General features: G+C 36.2%; 1 pseudogene; it reads right to left on the bottom strand.

Moving 5' to 3' along the window:
- Positions 1-35: 35 nt before the first annotated feature.
- LOC137738098 (putative methyltransferase PMT8) lies at positions 36-3122 on the bottom strand (annotated as a pseudogene).
- Between the last annotated feature and the right edge of the window lie 11511 nt (positions 3123-14633).

The raw sequence follows: 14633 nt of genomic DNA on the forward strand, positions 1-14633 counted from the left end.
AAACATCATTGTAATGCCACAAAATGTAGTGTTTACTAGATCATGACTTTAATCCCTTGGGATAGCAGATAATTAAAGGGAAACTGAAACGAAGAACTGAAGAGGCACTTTCCTATTCCGAATCCTTGAGGCTTTCACTTGTCAGCCATATTTTCTTTTGGATAATAAACATAACGTCGTCTCCATCTTGGTCTGAATCTGAACTGGCGTCAGATATTGCCACTGCTTCTCAGTGCAATGCCGTTAGATACTTTTTTACAAAATCTACTACTAATTGTTTGTCATAGATTATTACAAAGCCAGTGGGCCTGAGTATGTGATCCATCCCAAGTAGCAGATCCTCAACATTGCATTCATGGAGTAAATCATAAGTCTGAGGGTACGTTGAATAGGCTTCACACCTGTCAAAGTAGAGAATCAAGTTACTAACACAATATCAAATGCGTCAAAACTTCAATATGGATCCTTTTTATCCTAATAATCTTTACGGTCATGATTTTGATTTTGATTTCTACAAGTTCTATGACTTGATGTGTGAAGAGCATGATGGAAACGAACAAAATATTAAGTGAATTACTTTATCAAAGTGACATGCTCAGCATATTAGTAACTTGATTTGCATACCAGCATATATCAGCTTAAGTGTATTTGGTCCATCTTCAGTTACCCAAACATCCTTGTCCTTCAGAGCAGTTGCAAATGATCTCATGTTTACGTTCCTCAGAGTGTTTGGCTTGATCTTTTTACTCATGAGATTCCAATAACTCTCAACTATATATGGCCGAACTTTCTGCATAACAAGAAAAATGCTGAAGCAATACATTTATTTAAAATATTTATGAGTAGTGCAATCAGTTAAAAATTGCAATCTAAAACATATAAAAATAGTGTTGTCATTTATACCGTATCATTTTTGAACATTTCATTTGAATAGCCAAAATCAGCAAGTTGTGGAGGATAAGCTGTCAATCTAGCTGGCCACGGAGCCAATCCACTGCCCTTTTCTGTATGATCATCTGATTATATCGAGAAAAAACATTGTTTTGCAAAATAGTTCGTAAACTACCAAACTCATTGGCAAAGTATCACCTTAAATGCACAATGATATTGCTAAGAGATTGACATTAGTTTATTTCAATAAAGTCCTACTGCTGATATAAAAGACGTAGAAGAAAGAAACACTCATGACCAGAGTATGTTGAGACGCAAGCTTCCATTGGCACACCCTATACTGCATCCCATCATTATCAAATTGGCAAAGAGGAGGTTGAGTACCAGGTTCTCTTTCCACATAACAATCATTTGGTAATGGTTTTTGCCAAACGATAGTTTGGTTCTGCTTTGCAGCTCTTCTCCAACACATGCGTTCCACAAAGGCACTCATCTCTCTCCATATCTTAAGATCCTCCTCATCTTGTGCATATGCTTCAGGAGATGAGTATGCAAAGTAGCCTCTTGGTTTGAGCAACCTATCTAGCTCAAGAAAGAAGATTTCATCTTGTTAAAGCCAATCAATTCTACAGCGGGATCAATGAGCAAGTTCAAAGGATTTTCTAGGGTAAGGAAGCCTTTTAGTTCCTACAACACCAACATAGGCTAGTATTCCTCTTTCTAAAACAAATTGGATCTGGTTTTGATGCCCATCATTAGGTGCTAATGAAATTGCTATAATATAAGATGAAAGTAAATATGCTCCAAAACTTGCAACTCTATAGCCAACATAAAAAACTATTCGTAACCTTCCTTCATTGTTCAAATTGTTTTTGGAAAAGTTGAGCATTTGCCAATTGAAAACAACATAAAATATTAATGCTTCATTCATGCAACACAAAAATAAAAAAAAAAATCATTAAATCCATCAAAATGAGTAGATAAGAGATTACAAAATCCTATAAAGGATTGCCAAGTTCAAGTGGAAATTCAACAAAATCTATAAAGAGAGAATATCATCCACCAATATTACTTTTTTTTTTTTGGCACACTAAGGGGAGGAAACCTTACATTTGCAATTGAAGCAATATACTTATCAGCTCCACAGTGGAAATGTGTGCCTCCCCCAGGAAACTTTATCTTTTCACATTTTTTAACCATCCAATTCTGACTGAATTTCTCATGTGCAAGGTAAGTATGATGTATATTTGCTTTCCAAACTTCATCTCTGCTTGAGGGTCATTTGATTGGGATCTGTAAGATAAACAACCATAATGTTTACCATCTGCAGAATCTGGGAATAATAAATAACTCCAAGAATAAGAAGCTATTAAATAGCAGTCTAAATATTCAGCTTTGACACAATAATACCTTATAACTTGGTGGAGGAAGAATCAAGCAATTGAAACGCCCTTTTGGGATAGGGCAATGTCTTTCATAGTGCTCTATCAAAGACAAGTCAAATTTCAGTCTCATTTGGTATATTAAATTTCTGTCTAAGTAAGGAATAAGTTCCAAATGGCGATCATCACAAACCTTACAAAGTCATGAGTAGACAAATGAAACAAGATGAGTAGATGCCAAACAAAATAGGCCAAACCTGACATGTTAAAACTAGATATTTTTATCAGAAGATAGAGGGCGTTTGGAGAATTAGGGTGGGGGAGAGGATTCAGTGTTCCAAGTTTAGTAATATATAACTCACAGGAAAGCTCTTCAATGTGACATTGTCCTCTCCGTTTTCCTGCCCAAATTTTGTTGAAGATTCATCCTGCTTCTTATTGTTATCTTCATCCTCACCCAAACAAGATGAACCAAGCTTTCTCAAAGATCTGCTATCATATTTTAGTGATGATGCACCATAACTTTGAGAGCTAAAACCCATAATACACATAAGAAACCAAGAAGGATTGCCACCATACACAGAGATGTGATTATATGCTTCTTTTGGGCCGGATCAAATCCCCCTCTCATCATTTATGTAGTTTTGAAGTTCTTCTAACTAAAATTGTCTTATGTCTAATTATTACAAATGCCAAGTGCTGCCTTTCCACAGCTCTAATACTAAAGACAATGGTACAAATTTTCTTTTGAGATCCATTAGACTAGATACAACGAACAACCTGTTATAGGTATCAAACAACACTATCAAAACTTGTAGTGCATATGAACATATAAATAGGAGGTGTTAGTTCTTCTGTTGCAAGCATACGCAGTTCAAAAGCTCAAAGATTAAAGGTTCAATTTATTGTTGCAACAAAACAAAATTCTCGCTCAATCTTGGCAATGAAAATCTTTAGACCGGAAATCAAGATACAATAGTTAAGCGACCAAGTAGTCATATAAAACATGTAACAAACAATTTAAGGCACAAAGAAAAGAAAAATGAATCCTACACTTAATGTACAAAGCAACTAAGATACCTCTCCATGGTTCCAACCGTTTCAAATATGACTGGTTCAAAAAGAAAAAGACTGAATGGATGTGACAGATCAAACACCATCCACTTTTCTATTAACAACTACGCCTAATTGCTCTTGCTAACTTATGCCAATACAACCCTCTAACAGAACATAGTATTGCCATAATGTTTAAATGTAACCTCCCGACCGAACATAGTATTGTAAAATTTCCATGTTAAATGTAAAGATGTTAATTTTCCTTGCCTAACAAGAGTTCAAACATTAAGTCAAATATGTAGACCATCAATTGATAAAATGGGAAACGTTATTCGATGCCGACCAGGTACACTTGCATCAACTAAATTGGCAACCAAGCAATGTAAGTGATTGATCCGCTAAATTGTATAAACCAAAATAAATGTTAATCAATTTTTCTCCACTTAATTGAAATCGAAACAATGACAGCACTTAATAGTTGAATTCACGGATCTGGGATAACAATTCAATCGAAAGGAAAACAAAAAAACATAATCATGACAAACCCTTCATTCTTCAACTCAAGAAACTATGAAATTCATACTTTTTTTCCTATTAAAACTACCAAATTTGGTATCAGTAAGCATCAAACCCAACAAATGACCAAAACCAATAAGGTACAAATTCAACCAAATCCACCAAAAGATTAGTAACTTATGCAAAAGATTGAAAATTGATGCAAATAAAATTGAAAATTTATGCAAAAGAAAAGGTGGGAGCAAGAGCTTACTTGGAATAACGAAGTGGGTGTTTTCTAACAGTGGTCCATAAAGATCCCTGCTTTGGTTTGAAAGGATCTAAAGTGAGAGGCTTTGGTACTTTTATAGAAACAAAGGGATGAAAGGGAGTAAAAAAGAATGAAAAGTGGGAGAGATCGGATTTCAAACAATTTTTTGGTAAGATATTTGTGAGAGTTTGAGTAAACAAGAGAGAGAGGGATAAGTTGTGTTCAGCTGTCCTGGTCACACTGAAATTTTTTTCGTCATTATGGTTCATGTACAAGTCCCATTATTGCCTTTTCAGTAAAATGCAAGTGAGTTATAGCTTAATTAGTTAATATCGGGTTATACTCTCAAACTTTGTTCGTAATATTTTTTATATTTAATTTTGATCACTTAAATAATTGGAATTTGATTTCTAATTGTCAATTTCCAAATAAAATGTTGTATATGGCCACTTTGAGGTTTAATTATTTTAATGGTAGAGGAGGATAAAATTTAGGAAAATTGATAAAAATGATTATTTACTAAATTTAAATTACTAAAATCAAGGGTGCAACGGTAGGGTCAAACAGAATTTGTCCATGTTCAACCCATTTTCCAACCAGATTAGACAGATTAAAAGAAGTAAATACTTGCCCAAACCTAATCTGATCATTTATTGGGTTGGGTTGTTGCCTTGCCCACCCATGTTAAATCAAACTCAACCTAATTTCTAGCCCAAATTCCCTCATTTACACATTACTCATCTTACTTCTATTATATAAGCTAGGTGTAGGTTTTGGAATGATTATACTTGAAGTTTGTTGTTAGTTTTCGCGTGAATTATGAATGGTAGAGTTGTTTTTACATTTCATGTGCTTGAAGCTTTGATACTGTCTTATAATTTAATTTCCAATTCGCATAGTTGAAACATTATAAACGGTTTCCATTTGGTTTAACTTTGGTGTGGATGATGATGTGTACAATTGAATTTTAATTAGTATTGATGTTGATTGGTTCAAAATTGAAAAATCCTACAAATAATGAAAAATCCTACAAATAAGATGTTGCAAGATTGATCTTGATAAAGTTTGGCAAACTCGAACTGTACCTAAGCAAGCCCGATTCAATTGAAAGCCGAGTTTGAATGAACATGAACCAAACTCCAAGGCCAAATTGTGAAGGCGAGGTTAAGGTTGGGCTGACTACCTAACTCGCCCAAGTTGCACACATAAATGGAATGATATATTTATCTGTATGTGGTTGGTATTTGATCGTTATATTGCCAATATCTTATCATTATCTTGTCAAGTAGTTCAACAATTGAGATTTGATTTCCGATCATTTTAGTCAATTTATACATAAAAAATTAGGAGATTTGATTTACAATTTAGAAATGAGTTTATGAAACCTACAGGTTTTGCCAAATAAGTTATTGTGCGATACTGAAATACTCAACTTAATGTCACGACTTTCACAAAATGAGGATTATTAAACATTCCATGGAGGGGGAAAAAGCTCCAAATGAATCGTCAAGCTTACATTGTGCTTTAGGATAAAATTGTTTATTGTATTACAAATGTATAGGGCTTCTTTATTGTTTAGATCTTTCAATATGTTTCCAATTGGCACACTCATACTCGGTGTGGCTACTCTTACCAATGATTCTTCTTCTCAGTTCTTTTTTTTCAAAGAAAAGTTAATAGGTTGTATTGATTGAAGGGAGACATTACAAGCAGTCAAAATTAATTCAAGCTAGCCTCCACCTCGAGTAAATCCCAAATTATACTAGAAGGGGACTCTAGCTAGGTATAAATATGATTAAGAGTAAGGCCTAAACGACCAAGTCTAAGGGCGATTTCATTGGCTTGGCGGCGAAAGTGGGCAAAAGAAGCTCCAGTGATTGTGGGAAGGAAAGCCTTGATGTCTTCTAGGATTTGTCCAATAAAGGAGATATTGGTAGATGGATCTCTTAGCGAATCCACAATTTGGAGCGAATCACACTCAAATAGAATATTTTGATATCTGATTTCGCTCACCCAAACCACCGCCAAACAAGCTGCTAGAACCTCTGCCTGGACAGGAGATAAAACATTGTTAATGCTTCCATATCTGGCGACCACAAAGGAACTAGAATCTGTGTGGATCACACATCCAAAGCCATCTCGTTTAGTGATATCATTCCAAACACCATAGATATTAAGTTTAAGAACCCCTGAAGGTGGTGTGATCCATTTGGGAGGGGCCATCAGCCTCATAGTATGTGGAGAGATAAGAGCAGAAGTACGAGCAAAATCATGCCACCAATTTATACAACAGGAAACAACCAAGTCAGGGGTCTCACACGATCTGTTCTAAAGTTTGTTGTTTCTAACTCCCCAAATTGCCCAACAAATCATGAGAAACGCCTTAAAGTCATGCTTGGGAATCTTGTTAGCAACATCAAATGCCCACTATGAGAAGGAAGGTGGGTTGTGATCCTTGATAAGATTAACCAAAGTCGAGGACAACCAAGCGCACTTGGCAAAGGGGCACAACTTAAGGAGGTGGATAATAGATTCGTTAGGACCATTACAGAGGACGCAAGAAGTATCCACCACAATATGCCGCCTAGAAAGAATAGCTTTGGCCGGAACCAAATCATTGAAGAGGCGCCAGAAGCATATTTTTACTTTGGGTGGAATATTAGCATGCCAGACCTTAGACCAGAACCGAAGATAAGGATTCGTGGTTCCAGACGAAGAGGCCCCCAAATTATGTTGTAAGGCCCGAGCTCTTGCCAGATGGTAAGCGCTTTTGACAGTGAAGATGCCTTTTTTGTCATAGTACCAAACCCGGAGATCTTGAGTTTAACAATAAATGATAGGGATGGAAATGGTGGCGCATGATTCCTCTACCGAGAAAGCAGATAGTAAAAGATCAGTGTTCTAAGATTTGGTTATTGGGTCAATAAGCTCATTTACGTGGCTTAAGGAGCATCTCTTCGGTTTAGCAGAGAAGGGACCAAATGTACAAGGTAAAGGTACCCATGGGTCTTCCCAGATTCTAATAGTAGTCCCTCATCTGATTTGCCACCGAGAACCCAATGTAAAGATGCACCTAGCGGCGCAGATACTTTTCCAACAATAAGAATCAGTGGGGCAAATAGAAGTCTCAATGAAAGACGAGTTAGGAAAATACTTCGCCTTTAGGATCGTAGCCACTAGAGATTGGGGAGTAGTAAGGATACACCAACCTTGCTTAGCTAGCAATGCCAGGTTGAAGGCATGCAAATCACGAAACCCAAGTCCACCTTCCAATTTTGCGGTGCAAAGTTTGTTCCAAGAGCACCAATGAAGCTTTCTTTCTCCCTCTAAACCGTTCCACCAGAAAGAGGCCACAATTTTATTTAAATCCTCGTAGAGGTGTTTTAGTAGAAGAAAACAACTCATGGTGAAGATAGGGATGGACTGAGCAACAGTCTTGATTAGAATTTCTTTTCCAGCAACATTTAAGAGCTTCCATTTCCAACTCTGGAGTCTTTTGCACAGTCTATCCTTAATAAAACCAAAACTTCATGAACGGTTTCTCCCAACAAAAAACGGCATACACATATACTTCTCGTGGTAATTAACCACCCGTACACCTAACAGGGCAGCCAATCTCGCATGGAGGGGAGATTTGATGTTGCGACTGATTCATAATCATAAAGAACCTTGGCAATTAAAAGGCAATCTATTTCATTAGCCCGGCCGAAGAGAAGACTATCATCTACGAAAAGCAAATGATTAACCGTAGGGGCACCTGGACAAATAGAAATACCAGTGAGGAGATCATCCCTTTTCGACTTTGCCAATAATGCCGAGAGGCATTCGGCGCATAGGAGGAATAGATAGGGCGAGAGGGGGTCACCTTGCAGAAGGCTGCGAGAGGAGTGAAGGTAACCACGTGAGCATCCATTTATGATAAAGGAATACAAGACCGTAGTAACCATAGCCATAACCAGGTTAGTCCAAAGAGGAGAGAAGCCCAGCTTAAGAAGAATAGCCCGGAGGTATGGCCACTCAATGCGGTCGTACGCTTTACTGATGCCAAGCTTCAATGACAGGAAGCCGTTCTTCCCCCAACGCCTTTTAGCTAGGAATTTGGAGATCTCAGATGCAATAATGATATTGTCTGATATATGCCTTCCAGGGATGAAAACGCTTTGAGAGAGAAAGATAATATTCGGTAGGATGCCTTATAGTCTGTTAGCCAAAACCTTGGACACGAACATTGCAAAAGCTGAAAGGGTGCAATTGGGTCATATCCTTAGGAGTTTTCTGTTTGGGGATGAGAGAGACAAGTGTGTAGTTGATTTGTTTGAGTAGTTTCCTAGTAGAGAGGAAGGAGAGGACCGCAGACGTGACATCGGAACCCACAATGTGCCAAAAGCGTTGGAAAAAAAAAGTGGTGTCATCCCATCAGGGCCCGATGCCATCGATGGCTTCATTTGGAAAACAACAGTTTTCATTTCCTCTGCAGAAAAACCCCTGATCAGCTCCTGATTCATAGCGGACGAAACTTTGGGCTCAATAGAATTAAGCACCAAATCAGGGTTATGTGTTGGTGAGGAGGTGAACAAATCACTATAGTAATTAAGCACAGTATCCCTCAATACCTCTGTCATCCTTCACCCAGAGGCCTCGGGCATTTGTGATTCCCTTAATATGATTTCTCATTCTCCGATTGTTAGCCTTTTGATGAAAGAATTTGGTGTTTCTGTCACCATCTCGTAACCAGAGTGAGCAAGATTTAACTCTTCAGAAAGACTCCTCGAGCCCCAACAACTCATCAAGATGAGCCAATAAATTTGATCGTTCCGCTAAGGAGTTCTCCGATAAGGGTTGGGCTAAGATGAAACCCAATTTGGCCCTCACTTGAGAGATTTCCTCCTGTCTTCCCCTGAAACACTAGTTGCTGCCATTTGAGGAACGCCACTCTAACAGCTTTTATTTTGTTGATAACGTAGAACATTGGAGTACCCACCGTATACTGAGCCCAAGCATTGTGGATGACTTCCTCACATCCATCATGGTTAACCCAAAATTCCTCATAACGGAAAGAACGGCAGCGATGAGACTTATGCACCGGCGCACCATCAATGGATAGGAGGAGAGGTACATGCATGGTCGGACTTCTGGGATCAAGGTGAGTAACAGTGGCATTGATGAAGGTGAGTAACAGTGGCATTGTCTCGGTTTTTGAGCCCTCTCCGTTAGGAGTTAATGGGTTCTACTATCAAGATAGGGGCTACTAATATACCTGTGCTTTGTAAAGAAAACTAGATGAAGCACTCGAAGCGCTACATCCCAGTTCAGTTAGCGTAGCAAATGTAGTCACCGTCTACATGGCGTTTCACATTAGAAACACAATAAATTTGCAGACGTTAGTGATGAGATGTATGATTTATTTTACGGATCGAGGATTCTATGGATGAAGACGAAAATTGACGCTCTAAAGTGTGGTATTATGAGTTTTCTCTATACCAATTGACATGTAATATATCTTTTTATGTCCGCGAGTATACAGCCTAATTTCTACAAATAATCAAGAAAGTCTTAAATCTTCATCTATCCAAACCAGCTATACAAAGAAAAAGAGTACTCCAACTACTCCAAAGCAAAAAAAATTCGCGATATTTGTGATGAAACAATTAAGAACATGCACTACTTCACTCATCTATGCGAAGAAATTACTCCGGCATTTTGTGTAACAATATGGAACCATGCATACAATTTGTCCTGCTCATCTGAACGATGGAACTTGGCTATTTTGTGCTTGCATGAGATTGAAGACAAGGATTAATGCGTCCCTCGGTGTTGGTCGAGAAATTTGCTCGGATTTTTATTCAACTGTGGTTTTTGATATTTTAGAACGCGAGCCTCTTGTGTTGTAAATTGAAAGAAATTTTGAATACAGTCAACATGAAAATCTTGGCGAACGTTCCTGTTTTCTTAGTTGGTAGAAGGGAGATGTCAAGAATTTTGGAGGAAGAAGAGACGAATCTTCCAAAGAGCCTGTTCTTGGGTTAACATTAACTGAAGATGATTCATCAACTATCATCAGCGTTGCATGTTTTTCTCGGAGAGAGAACAACATTGTAACAACCCAACAAACTATGGGCGAAGAACTGGAAGCAAAATATTAAGAAGGAATGTGTCAAGCGAAAGGTTACGATTATGATGTTAGCAGCGACAATGGTAAAATAACTGTAGCAGCACCAAAGATTAACCTATCATTTACATCACTTTATACAACCAGAAATTTGGTCATAGGCATTACTAGATAGACATTGGATAAATTAAGATTCGATGTTTTCCTTAGTTAGGAAATTTTAACGAAAAGCCCACGGTACTGTGTTAGTTATTAGGGAGTTTTAACGAAAAACCTACTATACTGTTCACTTTAACGAAAAACCACATTTTTACACTAAAAAGTCAATTCTGGTACTATTCACTTTACCCTTTATTTTGTTTTTATCATTAAAACTCAAAGTTTTCAAATCCATTTCATTATTTTTCCTTAGTTATTATGGTATCAAATCAAATTTATAAATAACGAAAGGTAGGAAATAAAATACAATTAATCTCAAACTTAACAATCTCTAATACTTTATTTTTTTCTTATTCTTCTACACATACTACGTACCTTGCCTCATGCAATGCAATGATTTTTTTGAACGTATAAATAACATCTTTCTCTCAAGATTTCAAAGGAGGGAGTAGAGACTAGAGATGCAAGCAGAAGAGGAGGCATGATAATCCCTCTTATCAATATAGTAAAAGCCTAGGGCTCCTTAATTGTTTAGATCTTTCAATATGCTTCTAGTTGGCGTATGCAAACTCGATGTGGCTACTCTCGACATTAATTTTATTATCAGTTCTTGAGTGCACTTTGTATAAGGAGTTAACGAGTTATATTATTAAGATATTGGATACTGATATACCAGTGCTTCGTAAAGAATGCAAGGTGAAGCACTTAGAGTTCTACATTCTGGTTCAGTTAATCGACACTAAGCGCATCATAACTCTTTTGATTGATGTAGTTATATTCTGCATGGTGGGCTTCACACCCGAAACACCGTTTACAAATTTGTAGATATGTTAATATGATGATATGTTTGATTTGTTTTCCGGCGCTAGGATAGATTTGCTTAGCCTCTCAGCCGGTTATGGAGCCTTCGAAAGCAAAGCACCACAAGGACGGTATGAAACTAAACTTGTGAAATGGCAAACATGGTATAGAACTTCTTGCCATAGCACTCTATAATTCCCCCCAATTTAACCACTTTGTTATTAAGTTGGAGCACCGACTAGAATCACTGACTTCTCTAAATTAAGCCGTTATGGGTAAATGTCAAAATGGTCTATCTATTTTAGTTATTTAGCCAACTTAGCTAATCTATGGTTTTTGTTAGCCTATATAGTCCCTTTTATCGGTAAATGTCATGAAACGGCTTAATTAGTCTCTACATTTATCTATTCAGTCAATTTAATCTTTGTGTTTTCATCAAAAAATATGATTTCAGGTCTATATAACAATATTACCGTCGCAAAAAAAAATCTTCAATCCTTTAATCTTTAACATTTTGACGTAGTATTTTAAAGGGTAAGTTAAAAAAAAATGGAAAATGTTCTCATGAAACGGCTTGAATTGTGGTAAGCACTCTATTAAAATACCAATTGATTAATAGTTTAATAACACTCTTTAATAATATAAGTTGTATAAACAATATACTTGAAAAAGTCATTAAGTACGGTAATATACAGTAGGATGAAGACTATCATTAAAAAGATTGGCCGACTTCCTTCTGGAAAGCTAGCATGCATGTGACTTGCCAGTTGCCATGCACCATCTTCGGTGTGGTGTGAACTGCTGGCCGATTTGGAACCTGAGATAAGGTTTGATTGGATTTATGATCAGGACCCTGTCTAACAATAACATGTATAGGATAACTCCCTATCCACCAACTTATCAATTAAAGATTGAATACCTAAAACTCATAACCTTTTAGTGTTATTTCAAATTGATCTCAACATTTTTTAAAATTTTAAATAAGTACCCAACCTGTTAAGCATGTCATATCCGTTATGTCCCAATTGATTTTTTTCATTAAATTTACATGTGGCAACAATGAGTCCCACTCATTTGCTTACTTTGACACTAAAATAATAATTAAATAACTTCAAAAAAGACATGAAGATGAAAAAATAAAAATAAATAAACAAATCCATGAATAAAATTGAAAACGAATATGTAGATCGGGTAATCTCCTAATAAAGAAGAGGGTTAAGAATTCATATAGGATATCAAAGAGCTTGTTTCTACTCATGTGATTTCCTCATTTGCCGAGTTTTTGCTAGTCAAGCTTCCAGTTCTTTATTGTGGGCAATGAAAATATTTTGGTGGCCGTATCATAGTAGTCCATACCATTTCAACAGGCTCTATTACCTTATTCTCGATATTGGTAGCTTGAGTTGTAGGATGGAGTTTGTGGTTGTGCGTTGGGTTGGAAGTGATGGACTAAAGGGTGTGATGGTGAGCGTTACTTGGTGGAAGCCATGCTTTCATAACCTTCTATTGATGATGGAGACAAAATAAACCCTAGTTAATGTGACAAAAAATTATTGGGACTTAAAGGACGTGACGTTTTCAATAGGTTGAATATTTGTTTGGAATGTTTAAAATGGTTGAGACCAATTTAGAATGACACTAAAAAGCTAAGAGGTTTTAGATACTTAATCCAACAATTTATGACAAGAGTATATATTGTTACCGTTCCGTCGCTAAAGATATAACGATATCTTGACATAAAATAACACGGTGCTAGTATGCTACTATCATGTAAATTACTCTCATTACAGCTACCATTAAAATGAGCAATATACGATCGTGTTTGGCAAGACTATTAGATTTTTTAATATGGTGATATTGCCTTTTTTTTTTTTTCTTCACACTGGAGACTTACCCCGAGTCTACTTTAATCTAAACTCATTATTAATTTTACACTTTCTCATCGCTTGCACTAACCATGCAGGCATGCACAAGGGTTTTGAGGTAAGATTGTTTTATTTGTTTGTTCATATTCATAGTTAGTGTAAATATGAATGGCTCGTTTGGACATTTCATTTATATGACTTTAAGCTCTTTTAAAAAAGAACATTTGAAACCAATGTTTAATAAAAATACAAGTTAATTCTATAAAGCATTTGAAGTGCTTCATGTAAGAAGCACATAATTTGTATTTCTTGCAAAAAACACTTCAAGTGCTTTTGCAACACAAAAGTATTTTCCCTAAAAATGTTTTTAGTCATTTAAAAGCACTTCTAAAAAGCTAGAAGTTATTCAATCGATAAAATCCTAAATTTCCTCTCATTTGTTTCATAATATTGAGCAAAATCATTATCTGCCACGAGGCTTTTTTTGTTTATAGGTTATTGGCAACTGTTTTTATTGATTATTGACAACTATAAGAGGAGACCAAAAGGCAAAGACACATAACTTCTTGTTCTTTATCCCTTGCTTCGAATAAAAAACTTTGGCTGAACTGGCATAATCCCTTCATTTTGTAGTTAGCCTTGTATTGGTTGCTCATCAATACAATCATCATCTTTGTTATAAAAAAAATAGATTGTCATCCTTGATAAAATGGTTTGAGCATTAAACCTTTCGTGGCATATATCAGATTTTTTTTTTAAGGATCATCTAGTGGTTTCGTCATAACAGTTTCACTACAAGAAAAATGAGCTTTGGGTACAAAATAAAGGGCACAATTGAGAATTTTGTGTCAGTTTGACCACCAAAAAGCTTAAACAATTCCCATTCCATAGAGGGCACCATCTATTGTGCCCAATGTTAAAAAAAGCAGACACAAAACAGTAATGGGCACGGAAATCGTGTCGAGTGGGATCACATGACAACTTTTTTACTGAAAATGGGCACAAAAAATATTTTGTGTCTATAAAAATTATTTGTCAAAGGCACTATATGTTCTCTCTCGTTTGTCTTTACCTCCACTAGCACACCAATAATTAAAATTTATAAAATTGTGGTAAATAATGGTATGAAGCTGTTTATTACCGTGCAATATTTTAGCCTCAAAATAAGTTAGCAATAATGTTGTTCAAATTTGTTTTTCCCGAAAGCTGAACCTCAGATCTCTCACTTACAAGTAAAGAAGAATACCACTACACCATAGTACTAAGTGGCATGTTTTAGATTTACAAAGGATCATTTCCAGGTGCAATGAATGTTTGTTAGATTCGTATCTTTTTGAATTGCTTTTTGGATTGTTATCTTCTTGCAGGTTTGTTTTTTATACTTGGTGATATGGTTTTTGGTTTTAAAGTCCTACCTGCAGTGACACATAACCAACAATTGTGCCCTTAGGGTTGGTCTTTGTGCAAAAGTTAGTTGGTCTTCAGATAGACAAATGAGTTAATAATTGTAGATTCCTTTTTATGACACTAATGATAGAAATTGTGTCCACTAAATATTAATAAATAATAAATCACTCTACTTCTCATTGGGTCTTCAAATAGAG

The sequence above is a fragment of the Pyrus communis genome, chromosome 13 (genome assembly GCF_041283825.1).
Source record: "Pyrus communis isolate YQ-2024b chromosome 13, ASM4128382v1, whole genome shotgun sequence".
Lineage (NCBI taxonomy): Eukaryota > Viridiplantae > Streptophyta > Magnoliopsida > Rosales > Rosaceae > Pyrus > Pyrus communis.